Genomic DNA, 20,933 nt, shown 5'->3' on the forward strand with positions numbered 1-20,933 from the left:
ATTTTAATGGCGAATATTCTTACTGTTGGCCGTTAATATGCCAGCGATTAATAAAAATTCTAAAGGGGCAGATTGTAGTAGAACAAAGCCTTGTCTTCTTTTGGGTTAAATATGAAGTGTTATTCATTTATACAAAATAATTAACTTTTTGATTTCGTTTATACACTGTTTAATACGTTGTACAGAATTTGCCACTACCATATGTCTTTATAGTTTATGTAAGGTTTTCAATATTCTTAATGCGTTCTTTATTTAATTTTATGCCTTTATTTAATATTTCAAAGTTTTCCCAATTTTAATCTCACTTTCAAATTACCTTTCAGTTTCAGAGAACCATTTCCGTCTTATCAATTAGTCAAATATTTATTTTTCCACGTAAGATCTTTCCTTTTCCTTTACTAACTTCGATTCGTCCACCTTCTCTTTTTCCGCCATCCTTTTTAATTTTTTGCTTTGCCAGGCATAAGAATATCTCAGGCCTCCAAATTATTTTCCATACTGATCACTTTTCGTCGGTGAATTTACCAACCCTATAATCTACAATGCTACAAGATTGTATTTATAATTAGTGCTACATTCGAAAGAAAAGTCTCACAGAACATTCCTTACAAGAATTCAAAATTGTAAAATCAATGTTCTTTACTAATTAATATTAACATATACGGAACATTTGCTACTTATATACTTAAAGAATTAAAGAGCAAACCAATTGTAATATCGGTCCTATATGTTTCCAATAGTTCTTATAAATACAACCCAGCAGAAGGTTGGTTTGTTAATCTCGCGTAGTGAGAAATGTTGAATTTAACAAAGAGAAAGGAGGAAAAAGAAAATATTTTGGGTTTGGTTGGCAGAAACAACTGCGAGGGCAAACCTTAAAAATTGTCTATTACTATTAAGCAAAATTCTGACAGATGCCAACATCTTTGTAAAAGTTTATAAATTGTAGGAATTTGTGTTTAGTTGCAACTTTGGTTCACTGGAAGTAAATATTATTCGCGGTAATAAAATAAAAGAATTTGTTAAACAATATTGACAAAATTTAACGCAAAGAAGAAATTTTCTCAATTTAGTTATTTCGCCGAAAAACTATAAGTCAGTGGTATGCAAATGAACTGAAATTATCTGCTGACGAAGAAAGGAAGAAAGAGGGGGAATAGGAAAAAAAACAACAAAAGACCTATACTATTCCCGACAATGATAGTGTTAACAGTAAAAAATGCAGCCAATGGAGCGTTAGGAGTCCGCATGTTGATTAGCAACAAAAATTTGATTCAAGTTAAAATAGCAAAAAGTGCTTCTAATCAGCCTATAGTGATAAATAGACCACAAATCGTGCTTTAAACATTAATGAAAATGCCGCCAAAAGCAGCTGACACACATAAAAAGCAAAAGATTTAATTCGGTTGCCAAACTGATGTCAACAATGAAAAAAATACTACACGTAAAGTTCGATGAGTTTGCAAATTTTATAAAAGATTCTACCTTTAACACTATTGCAGTAACTGAGACTTAACTAAAATTCCAAGTGTTGTATCGGGGAGTTGACATGCCTGGGTAAGTCTTCTGTTGAAATGATCGCCATCGGCGATGTGGTGGGGAGGTAGGGATTCAACATAGTATTATTTCAATAGACTCACATTATGGAGAATGTGAAATGGTTTTTATAGAGGTTAATAAGAACAGGATGGCGGCAATACTGGGTATTATTTACTTACCAAGAAAGAACATTGACATCTTTGAATCGATAGTTGCTAATATTTTTGAGAGACACAATAACATAATTGCAGTGAGGGACTTCAATATATGACCCGGTAAAAGCGTCGAGAATGCTCTCTTTATGTAATCGATTAAATATTTCTTTACGATATAATATGGGACCAAAACATTTTCATGTGCGTAATAAAACAACATATCTCTTGGATTATTTTCTTATGTCTGATTAATCTACTTTGTGTACTACGTCCCACGATACGTGCTTGACATGAATTACGCTTAACTTCAAATAGAATCTCGAACGACTATATTGAATACCGGAATTACTCATTGGTGAATATTCGCTATCTGAATCCTTGCGTATTTGAGGAAGCTTTTATCTTTTCTAATAATACCAATCACGTAAATTGCCAAGAGCTCATACTGGAAAATTTGATATCCAAAAGGTTTTCCCTATTTCCCTTGTCTCGATTTAAAATTAAGCGGAAATCGACGGAGTAAAGGAAATCCGCAGGTGCAGATTTAGTACAGGAAGCAGTAGTGACTCAGTCAATGACAATGTTGAATTAGATGTTGACAGGATCACACTGATGATACTCATCTCATGTTCGAGAGTTTGTTTTATTGGTCGGCGGTGCTACTGCCTCAATATATATTTTCCCTATCTTGTAAGCTATGAAGTGGCCCATGCCCTGATGATGTCACAGATATCCTACTGTACGAAAGTATATTTGTGTACGATAGCAGGTAGTGTTCATAAAATTAAGCTGTTGGTGAACAGCATTGCTAGGTTTATGTTTAGCGTAAAACAACATAATTCTGCTTCTGATCAGTAAAAAATTGACATTACAATTATATATAGCGACATGTTAGTAACTTTTTTAAATGTTCTTTTGACAATTTCCCGAATGTAAGATACATAGTACGATTTTATGAGATAACTAAGAGTGCTAAACCGCTGTTTTTGACTCAAAGATTTTAATTTTTACGTCCCCCAAAGCAGTGCACAAGCTCACTCCTGAAAGCACCTACCCAATAAATTACGATCATTCTCCTAGTATACAAAAAAGCAAACTCATTGAACAATACAATAGAATTTTGATCTAATTTTATTGTATCCATTATTGACTGTGAACCTGGGTGCCAGTTTGAGGTTCTTAAACATTGTAGGAACTAAATATCTTAATTAGAACTGCTCTCAAAACAATAGCGTTATAAGTGATATTATATATAATAATAATAATAATAATATAATAATAATAATAATATCGAAAAATTTGCTTAGATTTTGTTGACGTTTCATCCAAACGCCGATAGACAAATCTACGCTTGAATAATAATAATTTCTGGTAATAAAAATTTCTTTGCCAGAAGAATACCTATTATGAAAATACACCACGGCCCGGTCGAGTCATTTTTGTTTTTACACCTCTGCGAAAGTTATGAATGAAAATGGAAACATGCCTTTCTAAAAACTTTAAAAATAATTTTCTTTCCTTGTGCGCTCTCTATGATTGTGTATTCGACACATACATGTAAAAGTAAGTTCGCGCAATCATACCACTGTTTCTGCATAGAAATAGAACCATAGCGGATTTGAATGTTTGATGTTTGTGAGTGCATTCATTATATGTGCTGCTTAGAGGCATTCGAACAACTGAACTTCCGCAAAGATTTAAAAGTGATTAATTCAAATGACAAAAATGTATCATGATTGAGCTAACTCATAAAAAAAAAACTAAGAGAGAAAGTAAAATGCATATCATTACACGTCCACTTATATATCCATTGAGTGACACTTCTAGAGGTCATTTTAAAGTATGCCAAGACTGTAAGCAAACAAATAAAAACCATGGAGTGAGCCTATTTTTTATGTTCTGCATTTTCTTATTAATTAGAGGCAAATATGTTTATATTAAATCTAATATTAAATCTAAATTTATGCTGGAAGTGTCAATTAACTGGTTGAAGATATTTTCATCATATAGAAAATTATCTGTTGTGGATGATTTGCGATAAAAGCACTTACTGTATTCATACACAATGTCTGTAAAAATCATAAATTGTAAACAGTATGTCTGCTTACCGTGGAAATGTGGATAAATATTTAAAAAATAAACAATTAATAATTTTTTAATTAATAATCGTTAATGTTTCTTGCGTGTCATCTGTCTTATTGTTAGCTGAATTTCCTGCAGAGAAGAAAATGAGTCATAGTAATTTGAAATTTATGAAAACTTATTAAATAAAACCAGTTGATCATAATCCGCATATCGAAACTATAAAAACGTTTTATATGCTTTCATAATTACTCTGGCGCAGGTTCATACAGAGCTTTCTTCATCGTCTCCTTGTATGGATTCAATAGAGATTAATCCCTCAAAAACAAAAACTCAGAAGATCCAAGCTCATAGTAGTATTAATACAACTTTTAATTAAATGATATATATTGAAAGTGAATTCAGAATTATAAGCAATTCAGTATTAGAGCTTCTTTATTTGTGTCTCGGATCCTAAGAATGCGTAGGAAAACGAAGTTGCGAATAAAACTTCTAAACTATCAAGTAAACTTCTCTCTGTATTTCATTATACAAGTTACAAATGATTGCTGCATTTTTTCTTGTTCAATTTTTTATAATAAAAATGACTAAATTCTAAAGATCTTTCGCTTCATGCCAATGAAACGTTTATTCAATTGACAGTCGGTCGAATTCATAGTTTTGCGTTTACGCAAAGGAGTAAATGACGTTGTGGGTTATTTGTATTTTTACCAGTTTAATCCCCAATCCTATCAAAAACTCGACAATTATTGCAAATAATATTACTTGGAAATGTCGTTAAGTAACAATATTTCGCAAACTAACAATTAAATAAAATTTAGAAAATTATATTCTTAAAAATTAGATTTTGCAAGTTGAAATGGATAAAATTATATATATTCTATTTGTTGCTATAACCACCAGAGAAATAGTTTTTTTTTATATCGGAGTCCTTCATTACATGCGAAACTATAATTCACCCTTTATTAAATTCACACTTTTGTGTAGGGCCTTGATGAATATTTATATTATTTGTTGTTATCATTATTTTAAATTTAAAATAAAAGGATCGGTGTACTACCAGTTTGCTATTGCTGCAGAACTACTGAGATTTCCGGGAAAAATGTTGGCAGTTCTTATAAGCAGGCTGGTATTGAAATCGGGCAAAAGGCATGCTAACATTAAAGCAGAAATTGGTAGCAACCCACTTTTGATCATAAATTATAAGAGACGGCTTAAATTTCCTGAATTGTTTTTATAAAGGACCTTTCTGTTCATGTTCAAAAATAAAATGATCGGCCAAAAGGTAAACGGGATGAATTGTAGAGAGTCAAATACTATAAACTAAGTGACTTAACTACAAATTAAAAACAGCAGGCGTCACGACGTAGTGGGTTAATTCGTCCTTTAAAATTCCGTCGATATTTACAAAGCATAAAATGAAATATATAAAACAGATTTTTTAAGTTTCGTTTTAAGTATACTAAAAGGTGCGAAATAAAGTTAATCCAAGTTGCTTGTATGTGAATAAATAGGTTTTTAATATGTGATAAATCGGGTTTTTCCAAATATCCCATTCTTTTGTGTGTAATCACGAAGAAATTTATAAAAGTTTTTATATAATTTACTTTACGCATTATTCTACAGCCGAAATAGACAACCGCGCGTGACATACAATATTAAGTATTACAATTTTATTTAATGTTTTACCAAGATAACTGGTAGTTTGAGGACATGTAATTAAAACTACAAATATTGTAACATTTTGTCATTAATATCCAACGAATATTTTACAAAAAATATGTATATGGACTTTTTTCATGGAAATACCTCGCATGAGATTACCTACAACATGAAATATAAGAAAACTACAACATTAATACAAAAATATGCCTAGTACTTAGCATAAATATATATCAGGTGCTTGCCAGAGTTTTGATCATTTTTCACTTGAAAAAGGCATCTATTATGAAAAATTGGTACAATGTGTATTAATCAAAATTGTTTCCATCATTTTCTACAACATTTTACAATATTTTTGGCAACATGGCGATATCATGTTGAAAGAACTTGGTTTGACAGCGAGCCACCGACCCATTTTCGCACATCATTAACTTTGCGGACCGGCGTGCCAGCCATGTCATGCTGCAACGATTTGAACAAATGGTAATCAGAAGATCACATGTGGTGAATACCTTGCGTGTGACAAAACTTCCCATTCAAGCTGGAACAGCGTATTTTAGACAGCTTTTGCAACAAGTCCTCAAAATGACATTTTCCGCCAATAAGAAAGATCAAAATCATCGAATTCAATTGTTATGTATGCTGGTATTTCTCATTTCTTTACCATTTTTACTTGTAGAAATCGCTGATCAAAATTTTTGTAAGCGCCTAATATATACACTCTAAAACAAATTAAAAATATGTTTACAATCACAAGTGCAGGATGGACTTCCATTTCTAGGCACTCCAAGGCAAGCCGCGGATGTTAAAATCGCCAAAGCACACCATGTTGTAGATTTCGTCGTTATTCCGTAACATTGTATTTACAGTTCCAACAAATTTTCTCTAAGTTCACGTTCAGCCTAATTAGAATTGCGGTATTTAATTATATGAACGATACATTTATGCTTGATTTATATACATTTCAACGTGAAATTCGCCTTACTGATATCATTTCAAATACGCATTCTGAGGATTGCACTATCCCTTTTGTCCCATAATAAGATATAAAACTTCCGTTTATTCGTCGATTCTGTGCAGAATACTACATGGTTCTAATATTGTAGGTCTCACGTGGCAAAGACCATGTTTCTACGAAGCGTAGAAGTTTGCAAAGTTTGTATCCAGGTAAGCATTGTAATTTTCTAATGATTTCGGTGGCAGAAAGTCGTCTCCGGTATATAAACAGGAAGTTTGAGAGGCCGTTCTACCTGCGGCATGAATTGCTGATCTATTCATCCTATTTTTAAGATTGGTAAGTATCTTCGAGTAAGTAGCCCCTTGGCTTTAGTGAATCGTAATGCTTTCAACGGAAACGATCGGAAACTGTTTTCTCTCAACATTTATTCCTCCACTTCTTTTCAAACTGACTATTTTTAATAATTTGAGTAACTAAAGTCAAAAAAGGTTTTCACTGATTTTGTTTCTTACGACGAGCTTCAACGCCTACAGCAGAATAAAAGAATGTGATCCTATCAGTATTTCACCTAAAGCTTATAAAACTCCGTAATACTAACCTACTAATAATAACTTGCAAGACAAATTTCATCCTCCCGTAGAGGGATAAATGAATGCGACCCCAAGCTGAAATTTCTCACCTATTTTAGTTTCACATCGTCAGTTATCTTTCACGTCCGCTACGTTATACTTGACAGGGAATACTGTCCCAAACTTACGTAATCATAAAGTTATAAATTAAATAAACCGCCACGAGTTTTCCCTTCAACGCAATATTTTATTAAAATATAGCAACATCGTCCGAATCGTTTACGAATTTCCGTATTTTTAAGTTATCTTAAACAAATGATCTGTTTTTTTATCCACCTACTGCGGATCCTACTGCGGTGAACCTTCCGTTTATGGTAACTACTTATTTTCGTACAACTGTATTTTTCGGGTATTTTTCTTTCGGCTTTGGCTTCCTGAAGCAATATATCGTTTTCAGTTTACATTTGTTTGTTACTCCATTTTTCACACTTGAAATTTAAAATATTCTTATTGTTCTTTTATTTTTCTTTTTTATTATTCTTACGTGTAGAGATGTGGCTGAGCATTTTGCTGTTATTGTCACTTGTACTTGTTATGTGCAGATTCCAAGTGCATTGTGCGTTTTGTTTTACTATGATTATTTAGATTTAGTACTTTTTAGGTGAATGTAATACAATACTCTTGATAATCGGAAAAACTAAATAAGCGATATAGTAAACGATTATGATAAAAATAGCTAAAGCAAACTACAGGGTAATATTCTAAAAGTAAAAAACAAAGGTAACGACATGCTGAATACGAAGTTGTTGACTCAACCTATAGAATTAGCGAGTTCAGAATAGACACTAACGCCATAAGAGTCTGACCAGAATTGGAAGCTTTTTTGGTTAAATTTAAAAAAAGTGCAGCAATAATCAGCCTCTCGCAGCACTGGAACGACTCGCCCAAAACATAACTTTTATCTCAGATTTAAAAAGGGAAGTCGATGAGACAGACATTAGAACATTGCGTCACTTCCACCATAATTAATTTACAATAAACTCAAATTCAAGCGCTAATTTCATCTCAAAACCAGCACCCACCACGTTCGCCAAATTGTGGTTCAAGTAATGTTCAGTATCATCAAGTTGTTGTTGTTCTCAAAAAGAAGATTGAAAATTTTGCCAATTCAGCCACTAATTATGTTGTCGGTTACTTAAATTAATTTAGAAAGAATTTCCTCTTCAGTGGCATCCGATGTAGAAATTTGGTGCAAAAGTTGTACCGTCTACATATTCTGGAGGGTTCCCTTGAGCTCTCTTTTGGGGCTATATTTAACTGGGACAAAAAGAATATCCTCTAGGAAACTCATTAAACCGAAGCGAAAGTTTGTATTCAATAGTTTTCCACGTTTGGAAGAATAAGATAATAATACATCTAAAACAGAAATATCTGCTTTCTCTTATGGTTCGATTTTGTAATACCATTCATAATGTTTAGATGCGTTGCAAAATTTAAGGATAAATAACCTAGAGTGAAACGAAGTTATTGCTTTAGAATCGCGTTACTAATTGCAGATATATATCTTAGTTAATTGAGTTGTACAATTTTTAAACATCGTTATTCGTTTTGTTATCTTTTCTAGTTGCTATTCAATAAGTCAATTGCCTACATTAATTATTTATATATAATATATTAGTTTGGGAAAAAAGAAATCCATTATTTTTATATGAACTTCAGGATTTTATTTAACATGCTTTGGATTGTCCGATTTGGGTCAAATATGCACCGTTTTGTTGTACGATTTGTTGCCATTTTAAAGGTAACTTCAAAATGCTTCTCTCATAGAAGTCCTGGTCTCTATTTGCAAAAAACTCTAGTAGTTGATTTTCACAATCCTCCCTAGATTCCAATTTTTTATCATTAAAGAAATTTTGCAATGAAAAAAAAAGATGATAATCGCTTGGTGCCAAGTCCGGACTGTATGGCGGATGCATTAAAACTTCCCAACCAAGCTCCCGAAATTTCTGGCGAGTCACTGTAGATGTGTGTGGCCTAGCGTTGTCCTGGTGGAACACGACACCTCTCCTGTTGGCCAATTCTGGCCGTTTCTGGTCAATCGCTATCTTCAAACGGTCCAGTTGTTGACAGTAGAGATCAGAATTTAGCGTTTGGCCATATGGAAGCAACTCATAATAAATAATCCCCTTCCAGTCCCACCAAATGCATAGCAAAACCTTCCTGGCCGTTTGAGGTGCTTCACCGCTCTTTGACCACGATCGTTTTCGCACACGGTTATCGTATGTGATCCATTTCTCATCTCCAGTCACCATCCATTTAAGAAATGGGTCTATCTCATTCCGTTTGGCCAAGGCTTCGCAGATGGAAATTCGATCCATCATGTTTTTTTCTGTTAATTGGTGTGGCACCCAAACATCAAGCTTCTTTTTGAATCCAGCTTTGTGTAAATGGTTTTAAACTGTTTTATGGTCGATTTTTAGCTCCTGGGCGATGTTACGACTACTAACATGCCGGTCAACTTCGATCATTTCTCCGATTTTATCGACATTTTCGACGACCGGCCTACCTGTGAGAGGTGCATCTTTAACATCAAAAATTCCTGAACGGAATCTACGAAACCAAAATTGCACATAATTGGCTGTTACAGTATCGGAACCATAAACACCATTCACAATTTTAGCCGCCTGGCTTGCATTTTCGCCTTATCAAAGAAAAACTGTAAAATATAGCGAATTTTCTCTTTGTTCACTTCCATTTTTAACACGCTGTAACTCACAACTGAATGCACCAAACAAAAAACAGCGAAAGAATTTTTTTTACTGCGAAATGTCACTTTTCCAACGAGCATAAATGTGAAATTGTTTGATCGATACTTTACGAGAAATCTATCAGTGCAGCCATCTACCGAAAAAATAATGGATTTCTTTTTCCCCAAACTAATATATATGCGTACATATGTGTGGCTTCCGACTAGTTTTTTAAAGGAATTTTTGAAATCAATCGCATTCGATAATCTTTTCTGTTGTCGATATACAGAAACGTTTGTAGAGTAAAAAAGCTTAGAAAAGTAATAATTCGCTACAAATAGTAATTACCTAAGTTATACTCTCAATTTATAAGTATTTTTAGTAATTGGTATAAAACAATGGCAAATAAAACACGGATGACCTTCAATTGGATTTTTGAATCTTTGGCCGTGATACTGAAAGAAACTGCAGGTATTTTTTCATACTTTGCAGTGGTAAAGTATAGTTTTTCGAAACAACGGATGGAACTTATTTCGAAGAACTAAGACTTTTAATATAATTTTGAAAACCACTTACCATTAAATTATTGGAGTAAAATTTTCTACAATCTCTATAGTGTAAAAATTCATGTTCATTGCAATAGATTTATAGTTATTTTTTAATTATATGTCATAGTGTAATTGGTTAATAGGTAAAAGAAACGTCAAGAAAATATTTGTTAAATCTATATTTTTAAACATTTTGTACTTTTAATTGGTATTTGTCGTATACTCCACCATTTTTTAAAACAACACATAAAATTTTTTTGCTATTTGAGTGTTACTTTTGGAGCCTATTTTTATTTTGTTTGCCTATTCCACCTTTTGGATGTATATGTATATGTTTGGCCCTTGTACGTATTTTGTATGATTGATTTCTTTAAAGATTTATTCGTACATATGTTCGCCATTTGGTGCGGTACTATGGTTTTTCATAGTGGCAATATGTTCCGCAGAAATTGTCTGTACTCCTTTATGCTGAAGAGAATTTCAGGTGCTTTATTTGTTTTCTATGATAACAGATTTGCCATCCAGAATGAGGTACATAGTTTTTGCTTAATTGGCATAGTAAATATATTTCTTAATCATAATACTAAGCATTGTATTCTATTCAAGTTTATGTTCCAAATTTATTTTTGTTTATATTTATCAATTTGAAAATCTCTTTTAAAAGCAATGCCTCAAAAATGCACGATCATTAGTTTATTAATGGTAAAAGGAGCTCTGCTTGTTTTAGCGATTACTATTAAAACGAGTAATAGGAATGGGTTGCAAAGAGTACCATTATAATTAGACAAGCAGATATTAGTGCATATTTTAAAATTTGCTTAAATAATTAAAAAATCGGACCTTTTTCTTACCTAAAAGTAAACATACGAAGTAACTTATCACGTGATTATATTCACATAATATGTTTTTCTTATTATTGTTATGTCCCCCTAACTTTTACCATTAAACATAAAGTCAACATCGCATATATTCACTAATTCCTCTGTTCAAAAACAGAGACTATTAGACACACACTCGTACTCACGTCGCACAGTCCACTTTCAGGTTTATATATGTACAAATGTCTCGTTTGTCATTGTTGCTTTTCCGATTGATGATTTTGAAATTGTGGACGTTGGGAATGTTAGGCTGGTTGTCGGTAGCAGAACAGAAATAGAAGCGAATTATTATTACGTTGTTGTTTGATAATTTTCTTACAATACGCAATAAATCTAATATTAGACAATGTGTATGACTGTTCGACGCAAACAGATTTAAGCATGAAGGGAGGAACATGAGCAGACAATTAATGTTAATTGAAGCTATTGTTTGTAGTTCAAAACAAATGAAAAAAATGCCAACATTTTACTTGCGCCTTTCACGCAGGCTTTATGAGTTGAACAGGCGTCAAATGGAAAAAATGTTCAATAGAAAAAAATGGCAGTAGCACTTAAATATAGATTTGTCACATTTGCCTAATCAACCTAGCAACAATATCATCAAATGTTGTATATTAAACTAGTCATTTTACAAACAGAACGCCCTTTGTTTCGATTAGCGCGAGACAAGCAGAAATCCGTGCGGATTATGCGCTCAGAAGTTAAAAAGTTTTATTGTGTGCAATTTTACTAGCACATAGGTTGGAAAAATACGATTAGAAAAAATCACGATTTTGATATAAAGAGATAAATGCAAAAAAATAAATAAATTATATTCATATAAGATTTAAGACAGATTATTTGTGTTCCAATTAACAGTTTGTTGTAATCAACATTAAAAGACAAACGTTAATGTATAAGCTTGATTAACTACGTGCTCCTCCATAAATAATAATATATATGCAGAAATAACGGTAACGTAATTTTTGTGCCGAGAAGAATCAAAATAGAGATATGTAATTCCGTTTGCAATATTTTGATATACACAACGGAGACCTAATATGAAATGTATTACGTGGTTGCGTTAATTTTGATAGTTTTTCCACTTGAAAAGGGCATTTATTGAGAAAATATAAATTACTAGAAATATTTTCGACCATTTTCTACAACTTTTTGTAATCTTTCTGACAACATGGCGATGCCGCGTTAGAAGAACGATATTGTTTTGGCAGCGATCCAACCATCGACCCATTTTCGCTCTTCTTCAACTTTGTGGAACAGCGTGTCCGCCAAATCAGAAGGTGCTGTGCTTGGTGAGCACGCTATTTCTGGCAGAACTTCCTGTTCGGGCTGCGGCGGTATATCCTTAACAACATTTCCAACAATTGTGCAAAATGGCATTTTGAGTTAATTCGTATGTTGGCCACTTTCCCTCCTTTTGAATCTTTCTCAACGTATGTAAACGTCTACAAACTGTTGATTAATTGACCGCTAATCGTCAAATTATATACGACCTTAGAAAGTTATGTAGAAAGTATGTCAGACTTGAGAGTAAAGCCCTTTTCCAGACTTGGGTTTTCCCTTTCGCTGTATAATTATTATAAATTAAAGCATATTAACGATTGTTCGCTTCAAATAATTTTAACATTAAGAAATTCGGGGTAAAGCGAATATAATTCTTTCTGGTTCGTACTTTTTAATATATCGGAAAAGAAAACATTTAAAATGTTCTCTAGGGGTCTAAGATGAATTTAATAGATATTTGCACTTAATTCGATAGATAAAGAGGAGGATTGTGAGAATCAATTGGTTGCATTAGCTAAAATTTTAAAATGAACAGTTATATCCATTATTTATTATATGTAGATATACATATTCATCGAAGTGTATCCGGAAAATTTGAAAGCATTGGCCAAGGTCTCTAGGAGTAGCATGGTTTTGCGTTTATTACTTCACCTTTGTTAAGTTATTTTTACTCGGAATTTTTAATGGAATTCAAGTTCTGAGAGGTACAATAATTACCAGAACTCTTTTTAGGTAAGCCAATATCATGTTAGGTAAGCATCTCACTTGGTGCCATAACCTGCTTGGTGCCATTTGCTTAAAAAGCAAAATAAATGCTAATATTTGTATTTTAAAAATTATTAACAAGACAAAAAAGGATGATGAGAGCAAAGACTACCAACCCATGTTCCATGTTCTGCAACACCGGTTTAATATTGCGCATTGAGGACAGGCGTAATAAATGAAAAGAATTTTCCCATTTCACGTAAAAAGAAGTTAGTAGCCATGCCGTAGCAACTTTAGATTGTTGGTAGTAGTTTTTTTTTGTTTCTCTCTCGTCTTTTTATGGGATTATATTAACACTAGAATTATCGGCATTTTGCACATACATATTTCTACCAAAAGGGATCAGCGTTATCCCTTTTTTCGTAAATTCGCCGCAATTACATAAACGGAGATAAGAAGTTGCAATTTTGCAGTTAAAAAATGGTTATTGTCTGCCTATATTCGTGCCCACTATGTAAAAACAACTGCAACAACCTCGAAAAAGAACATCAATTTTTCCTTTTTTACGTTTAAAATTTTGATCGCGTGTGGATGTTTTCAAAAAACCTGTGAGCCATATGTTCTCCAGGACCACCTCAACGTTCGGTTCAAATATGGTTCCAATTGCTTTATATTTTTTCCAAAATTAACCATAACATTTTTTCCGAATTTCCAATTTACTTCACCGTACAGGAGCGCAATCTTCATCCATCTATAAATAAAAGAGTTATAAATTGGAAATGAATTAGAAACAAACTACTATTAACATGTTATGGTTAATTGTGGGCGTATCGATAAGATGACTGGGACAATTTTTGGCAAAACATACAGCTGGGCTTGAGGATCATTTAGGTAGCAGACTTTCCGAAATATCAGGATCAAAGGTTATAGACGAAAATATTAAACCACTATCACTTTTTTTTAAAGATGGTTTAGTTTCCCATTGAGGGTGGGCGTGTGTGCCGGGATATCTCATCGAAATTTGTAACATCGGATATTTAATTGATCATGGATTGCTTGTGCCAAATTTTAGCTTCCTACCTTCCTTTTTCTTCTCCTATTATAAATATTTCAAGGTTTTTTTGTATAAGCAAAAACCACCAAAAAACGTTGGAACATTACTTACGGCATAAGTTATTTTTTGAAGATCGAAAATTAAAAAGAATATAAATGACGCATACGGTAGTTGTAATGTTAAAATGACTTTGGTAAGAATAGTAAAAAACACTAAAAAATTCTGAAAAAATACAATGTCGTGATCAATGATAAGAACTCATGCCGAAATTTTGGGATACACAAAACCGAACGACATCATTCGTCATAAGCGAAAAAAGGACAACATAAAAAGTCAGAGCAGATTAATTTTTGATTAAAAAATTATTCATAGAATGCCAATCAAAAAATAGTGTTAGATCAGCAAACTACGCCTAACGCTGTACATAAAACAAATAAAGTGAATATTTCATTTAACCTTCACGGATACTTCGACATGATGAAGCTATCGCTAGCTCACGCAAGTGTCTACCATTGACTTAATATGGGAAATCAACTTGTGGAGGATAGAAACTTATTATATATATTCTTTTATCCATTTCCATTTATCCCGATTGTATGGTTTTTTCAGCATATAAGCCGCATTTCTGCTTTCTTCGACTTATGAAGCAATTGGGTGTTCAAGTCCTGTACTACGAATGTACAATCATCTTACTAATTTGCCGTGGATTTTGTTATATCGTTTATTTTTATGTTGTATAAATAAATCTTTGATAAAATTAAAAGGAAGTTTTCAAAAATGTCATAGGATTATCTTTGTGTAGATAAAGCGGTTCTCCTGCGAGTAGTTCACCATTATGGTTTCTGAGCGTTATATGTGTAGTGAATGAAACTCCTTACGTATCTTTGCTGAACTCAGACGTTGAGAAATCCGATCTTCAGGAATGAAATATGGTTTATTTTTTTATAGTTGTTGGATTGCGAGACTATTCAACCAAAAAAAATTTTTTTATAGTATTCAAAAGTATAATTTTTGGACGGCATATATCAATATATCAATAATTATGTCTTTGAAGTTGTCAGTTAGTGGTGGTGACAAAAGCATTTTTAATAACACTTCTTCTTCTTGTGCTAATGCTTTCGATATTTCTCTTGCCACCACAAAATATTAACACTTTCATTTTGACCCTGTTATAAGAATTGATGGCGTCAAATCCTCTGTTTTCAGTGATACACCGCTTGTAACTTTGCGAAAATTTCTTACTGCAGCAACTATTTCGCTTATGGTATTCATCTTTCTCTTTCATTTTCTTAGTGTATTGTTTTGTTGTTGTTGTGTTGTTGTTGTTGATTAAGTTTGTGCTTATTATATGCATGCATATGCCTACGAATAACTACACTTATTTATAGATATATGCTTACAACGTATTGCAATAGCTTTGAGCATTTTGGGTATTTCATTCTAGGACCACTTCTGCATAACATCGGGATCAGTTTCTATGAATCGTTATAATTCGTTATTTTCTTTTAAATTTTCCTTGAATTTGGGTTGGGACTTCAGAATACGCTGTCGTTTGTTTATGCGTCGTTAAGAAAAATTGCATTTTTGCTCAAGCTAACCGAACTTTTCAAAAAAAAAAAATTGAGAAATGTTATGTTCATTGCAGAATTAACATACTTAGCTTGTCGTATTTTACTCTTAAAAGCCGTCTTACTTGACTCCCACGTCGACGGAATTTTCAAAAAAATGTTAATCCACCAAATCGTGACGTGTACTATTTTAAATATGAAATTAACACACGTAACATACTGCTACTCTATAAGTCGTCTAATTTGTCACCAATGACGACGTGGTTTTTAAGAAAAAATTGATTCACGACGTTGTAACATCTGCCATGTTTAATTAGGAATTAACACACTCAACTTGTCGTATTTTATTTTCCAAGTCCTTTCCGTCCGTACTCAATTGATTGCATTGCTAAGAAAAAACAAATCGGTCACATCATGGGATATACCATGTTTATTTCAGAATTAATACATTTTTAGATATTTCTCTGACTTTCAACAGAAACCTACCGGCAGAAACTTCTAATGATTTTGTCAAATTTGAAGCCGATTACTTTATTTTTGCGGCCAGGAGAATGTTTACCACAGGCATTACGCCGACAAAAAGGCAGATAGACAGAAGGGTGTACTTATATCGATTCATAATTTGAATCTGGTAACGATACTTTATTGGACTTTGGAGGTTTTCTTTTGGGTATTCCGAACGTTTTGACAAAATTCTGCCCGTCGGTGGTGGTGGTATATAAAAGAAGAAATATATTAAGTGCAGCACTTTGGTTACAAAATATTAGAAAAGATTCTACAATTTCGCCTCCTTAAAAAACAAAAAAAAAATTAAACAAATAAAACGCAGCTGTACGGTTATGCTTTTATGGTGTGTAATATTAAAGTCTAAATTTAGAACGAATTGTGACAGCAATAAATTTAAAAATATAAAAAAAGAGCAACTAACAATTTAATCCATCTAGCAAACAAATGGAATTAAGAGCTTCTTTTATAATCACCCACTACCTAAATTTTTAGAAGGCTGTGAAAACACAAGCTATTGTTGTATGAAATGGATAGATTGATTGGTTGCTACCGTTTACGAAACAATAGCTATCACTACTTAACATCAAATTATTTGACTTTACGTGGTTCTGTCGGCTCTTTTAAAAAGCGACTAAGCGTAAGAAAAAAAATGAATATCGACATAACATATCCCAATTTACCTGGAAATGCATCACATAAACAGAACTTGTTTTCCCAAAATAAAAACAAAAGTGACCATCATGGCTGTCGCCATTAATCGTTTTGCGTATATTTATATAGAATATCAGCTGTCTATATAACCATAATTTTTCAAAACCCTTGATTTTACTCGTCATTGCGTTTTAGTGGAATTGGTGAATGATTAGCTCATCATCAAATACATGAATTGAGAGATCCTGAACAGCTCCGTGGTGATGAATTGTTTAGTTAGTAGTTCTGATGTAATACCTCGACATTTAATTAGATGTAATTTAATCTTTCCTCATTCGTTTTTTGTTTTTTAAATTTAATGTTTTCATTTTCTACTGGGAGAACGACGTTGTAATTGTTAGTAAACCTAAACCTATGTAGATGGTATGAACTGTGGGTTTAGTGGGTGGACATAGATACTTAATTTTAGAGGACGACCACTAATGAATAAATACTTGACGTACGATGAAAAATCGGGATATCTTCATTTTGTCGAAACGTTTGCAACCCCCAGAAAGAAGCTGCAGAAATTTCACAAAGTATATACATGTCATCTTTACCAGCATCAAAATCGATACATAAGTCCGTCTGAGATTCTTTTTCTAAATCTTTGGTACAGATTCTCCTGGAAAAAATGAAACTATCGGCTTTTAATTTGAGAAAAACATTGGAGGGTTGGAAGCTCATGCATGCATGAAATGGACAAAAGTAGGGCAGATCAGTCGAAGGACACGATTACAATGCAACACAAATTGAGAACACCTACGCCTTTAAAACATAAAAAAATTGATTTTTTGCTCATTATTCACAAACTCCAGCACACAAAACTACAAAAACTTACATGTGTATTTTATGGGTGACCCTGTAGTGCCTGCACAAACGCGGAATTAACTGACCAAGCCCACCTTGCATTACAGTGCACCAAAATTTCAGACGGGTCCCTCTGCGTAATATCAATAACGAGCGATAAACGCAAAAAGCCAAGGTGTTCTAAGGGTCTGCTGCGTTGTAGGCGTGCCATTTGACTGCTTTAGATCCTATTTAAATGTTTTTAAGCGTTTCGAAGTATTATTTTAACTGTTGCAAACGGGCGTATGTTTAGTCCAAATGCGACACACTTGGGGAGGCATACAGTTGGACAGACGGAAACCCAGACGTGGTAAGGTGCATTCCAAGTTTGACACTGGCTACGCTACTTTTCAAAGTTTTCAAAGTTTATTTCTGGGCTTTTGACAAAAAACTAAAAATGTGATACACTATAATATTGAGTAGGCAAGATCAATCTCTTCCATTTTGATAGTGTCTAATAAGTAAAAAAAACAATTTCTTCTACCTTTTAAAAAGTAGAGATGCCCTCGGTTTACTCAATAACCTCATATACGGTCACACTACGTTCGATTGCACTAGGTCTTGTTTTCAAGTTCATTTTGTGGTTTTCCTAAATTAACAACGCTCTTTTATGGCAACATTGATGTTGCACAGTTTTGTTGACACTTTTGCTTGCAAAATTTGCTATAAAGTGACAGAAACGAAGGCAAGTAAACACAAGCACTAGTGTTATGGCCGTTGACTAAAATAAGGCTGCTAGTAGCGTTTCATTTTTGAGAGGTTTCCGTTGTTTTACAAAAGCAATGCAATTCAACAATGTTTTCTGTCATATTGAAACTAATGTACTATGCTTTAGTAGCAAATTATTTGTGTCCTGTATTTTTTCAAAATTACCTGCATGAAAATTATATAATACATAGATACCACCATCACAATAAAAAATGGAGTCGCGGACCAACAATTAGCAAAACCGAACGTTACTGTTAAACTTTTAAAAATTGCCTGCCAGCCTTTCTTCTCATTGCTATCCTATTAACTCCATCTGTCATAATTGACGTACTTTTCTTTGCATTATTTTTCTTTTTTAAAAGAATGCAAGTTGTGTTATACGTAACTGCTGCCCACTATTCAAAGCAAATACCACGGCCGCTTGCTTGCATATCTGCTTTATTGGTCATTATATTGTTAAAGTTTTGCAATAACGAAAGAAAAAAATTCCTGCATGGATACATATATGGATACATGTATATGTATATATCCGTATGCATAAATTATTTTGGCCCTTTAGATATTCACTGTGTTTTTATTAAGCAAAAATTTTACCTTAGTTAAGAGAAAGATTTGCTCTTTAATGTGTTAATGAAAACTTTGTATACGGTACCTTTCTTTCTGCCGCCAACTTCATTATAGCACAAAATTTTTTAAATCCGTTGTTGCCCGGTATTGTCTTGGATTCACCACACGTATTCGTATTTTCCAATAAATCTGCATAAGCGTATCACTTACGAGGTTTAAAGTTTATTGCAAACGTTGTTTGCTTTACACTACACTTACATTTTCCTTTTACGGGAGTGTTTGCAGCATTTCGGCGGAGAAGTTTACATCAAGCCCCTCCTTATGTGTTTCTAACATGTTACGACATTACTTGCCATTGGCTAAACAAAACAGTGCATTCTTTCAGGTAGCATTAGTTTTTTGTGGATGAACGCAACGCAGTTTCTTTTACTAAGATAAAACGTTCGTCATGTGCAAAAATTTATTTTACTATATCGACTAGTGCACATAATATGGGTAGTCCAACATGGGTATAGAAAGGAAGAAACGACAACAAGAAAGACACAGCAAAAAAAACCCCTAACCATATACGGGTAAGTTAATATGAACGCGGAATTTCTATATAGCCAAAATATGCATTTATTATATGAAAAACACCAAATACACTACCTATATATTTTTTCCACCCGTCGACGGATGGTTCATCGAGGCGTTTTTTTCACATCTATGTATGAACCAAAGCACTGCTTAATAAGTCCTGACCTATCGATGCAAACAAGAAGTAGTCGGAAGGACTCGAGTCTAGTGCGCCTCGAACTCTTCGCGAACTAATTTTGCAATTTGAACAGACGGACAGATGCGATGTAAAAAATTGCCCTGATTTTGCTTATTCTCACCGTTTTTTGAATACCGTTGATATTGATAAGTTGTTGTTATTAGCATTTGATATCAAGCATTTCACCAGACTTTGACAGATCACATCGCTGTGGTCCAAGCAGAGAATGATGTTTTCTTGTTACATCGATTCGGTGTTGCAAAAGATGTGGAAGGATCGCCTGAATCTAACCATGAATTTCTGCGGTTTGTTTTCTCGAAATAAATCCTTTTTTAATCCGAGTGGAGGAAGAAAAACCGTAATTTGTTTTTTTTTTGGACGCAGCTCGAGATGTTCAACGGTATTACAAACTATGCTATTATATTAAAAACTTCTATTGTCATGGGTTGAAAATCTTTGTAAATGTCAGCAAAGAAAACAAAAAAATGGCGCGAATTGCGCAGTTTGATGGTAACTACATTGACGGTAGGACGAATTCCGGTCTCAGGTTTACATACTTGCTATTTATACGTATATATGTCTGTGCGCAAATACAAAAATATACGTTCGAACGTGTGTAAACGGAGGGGAATATTATGAATGAAAGGGCTGAATGCTTTGTAGAAGTTTTATGTACTTATTATATTTGTGGATAATGTTTCTTATTTAAATTTTTCTTTATGTTTTTCCTAGTTTTGAATCTTTGCCAGCGGCTACTGCACATACATTTGCAGTTTATTCGGCCCTTCGTAAGAATATATTTAAAGGCAAATGTTTGTAAGTGTTTATATTGGTTATGCACGATGGCAAACAATTTAGAATAAAATTAAAAAGAAGATGACTACCTTTGTATTATATGTACGAGCGTCAGTCTATATGCAACTACAGGTAAGTACTACATTGGTTAAGTCTTCTATTTTGCAATTCCCGGCAACACATCTTGGGCAGTTCACTTGTTTCCTTTGTATTGAGGAATCGAGTATAAAAGCCCTGAGGGTCATGCCCAAATGGTTGCAGGCACGGACGAAAGCAATCATGGCCGCTAAGTATTTGGCCTCTGTCGTTGGTTG

The 20,933-nt window shown here is 33.4% G+C and overlaps 1 long non-coding RNA gene across 1 annotated transcript in view; it reads left to right on the top strand.

The window, feature by feature from the left end:
• LOC119643651 overlaps nucleotides 1-20,638 on the top strand; it is a 165,101-nt gene extending 144,463 nt beyond the window's left edge. Inside the window, exon 3 of the long non-coding RNA XR_005248364.1 lies at nucleotides 20,557-20,638. This is a non-coding gene — a long non-coding RNA (uncharacterized LOC119643651). The remainder of the gene's footprint in view (nucleotides 1-20,556) is intronic.
• Nucleotides 20,639-20,933: the final 295 nt, after the last annotated feature.

This window comes from Glossina fuscipes, unplaced genomic scaffold (genome assembly GCF_014805625.2).
Source record: "Glossina fuscipes isolate IAEA_lab_2018 unplaced genomic scaffold, Yale_Gfus_2 61514, whole genome shotgun sequence".
NCBI classification, from domain to species: domain Eukaryota; kingdom Metazoa; phylum Arthropoda; class Insecta; order Diptera; family Glossinidae; genus Glossina; species Glossina fuscipes.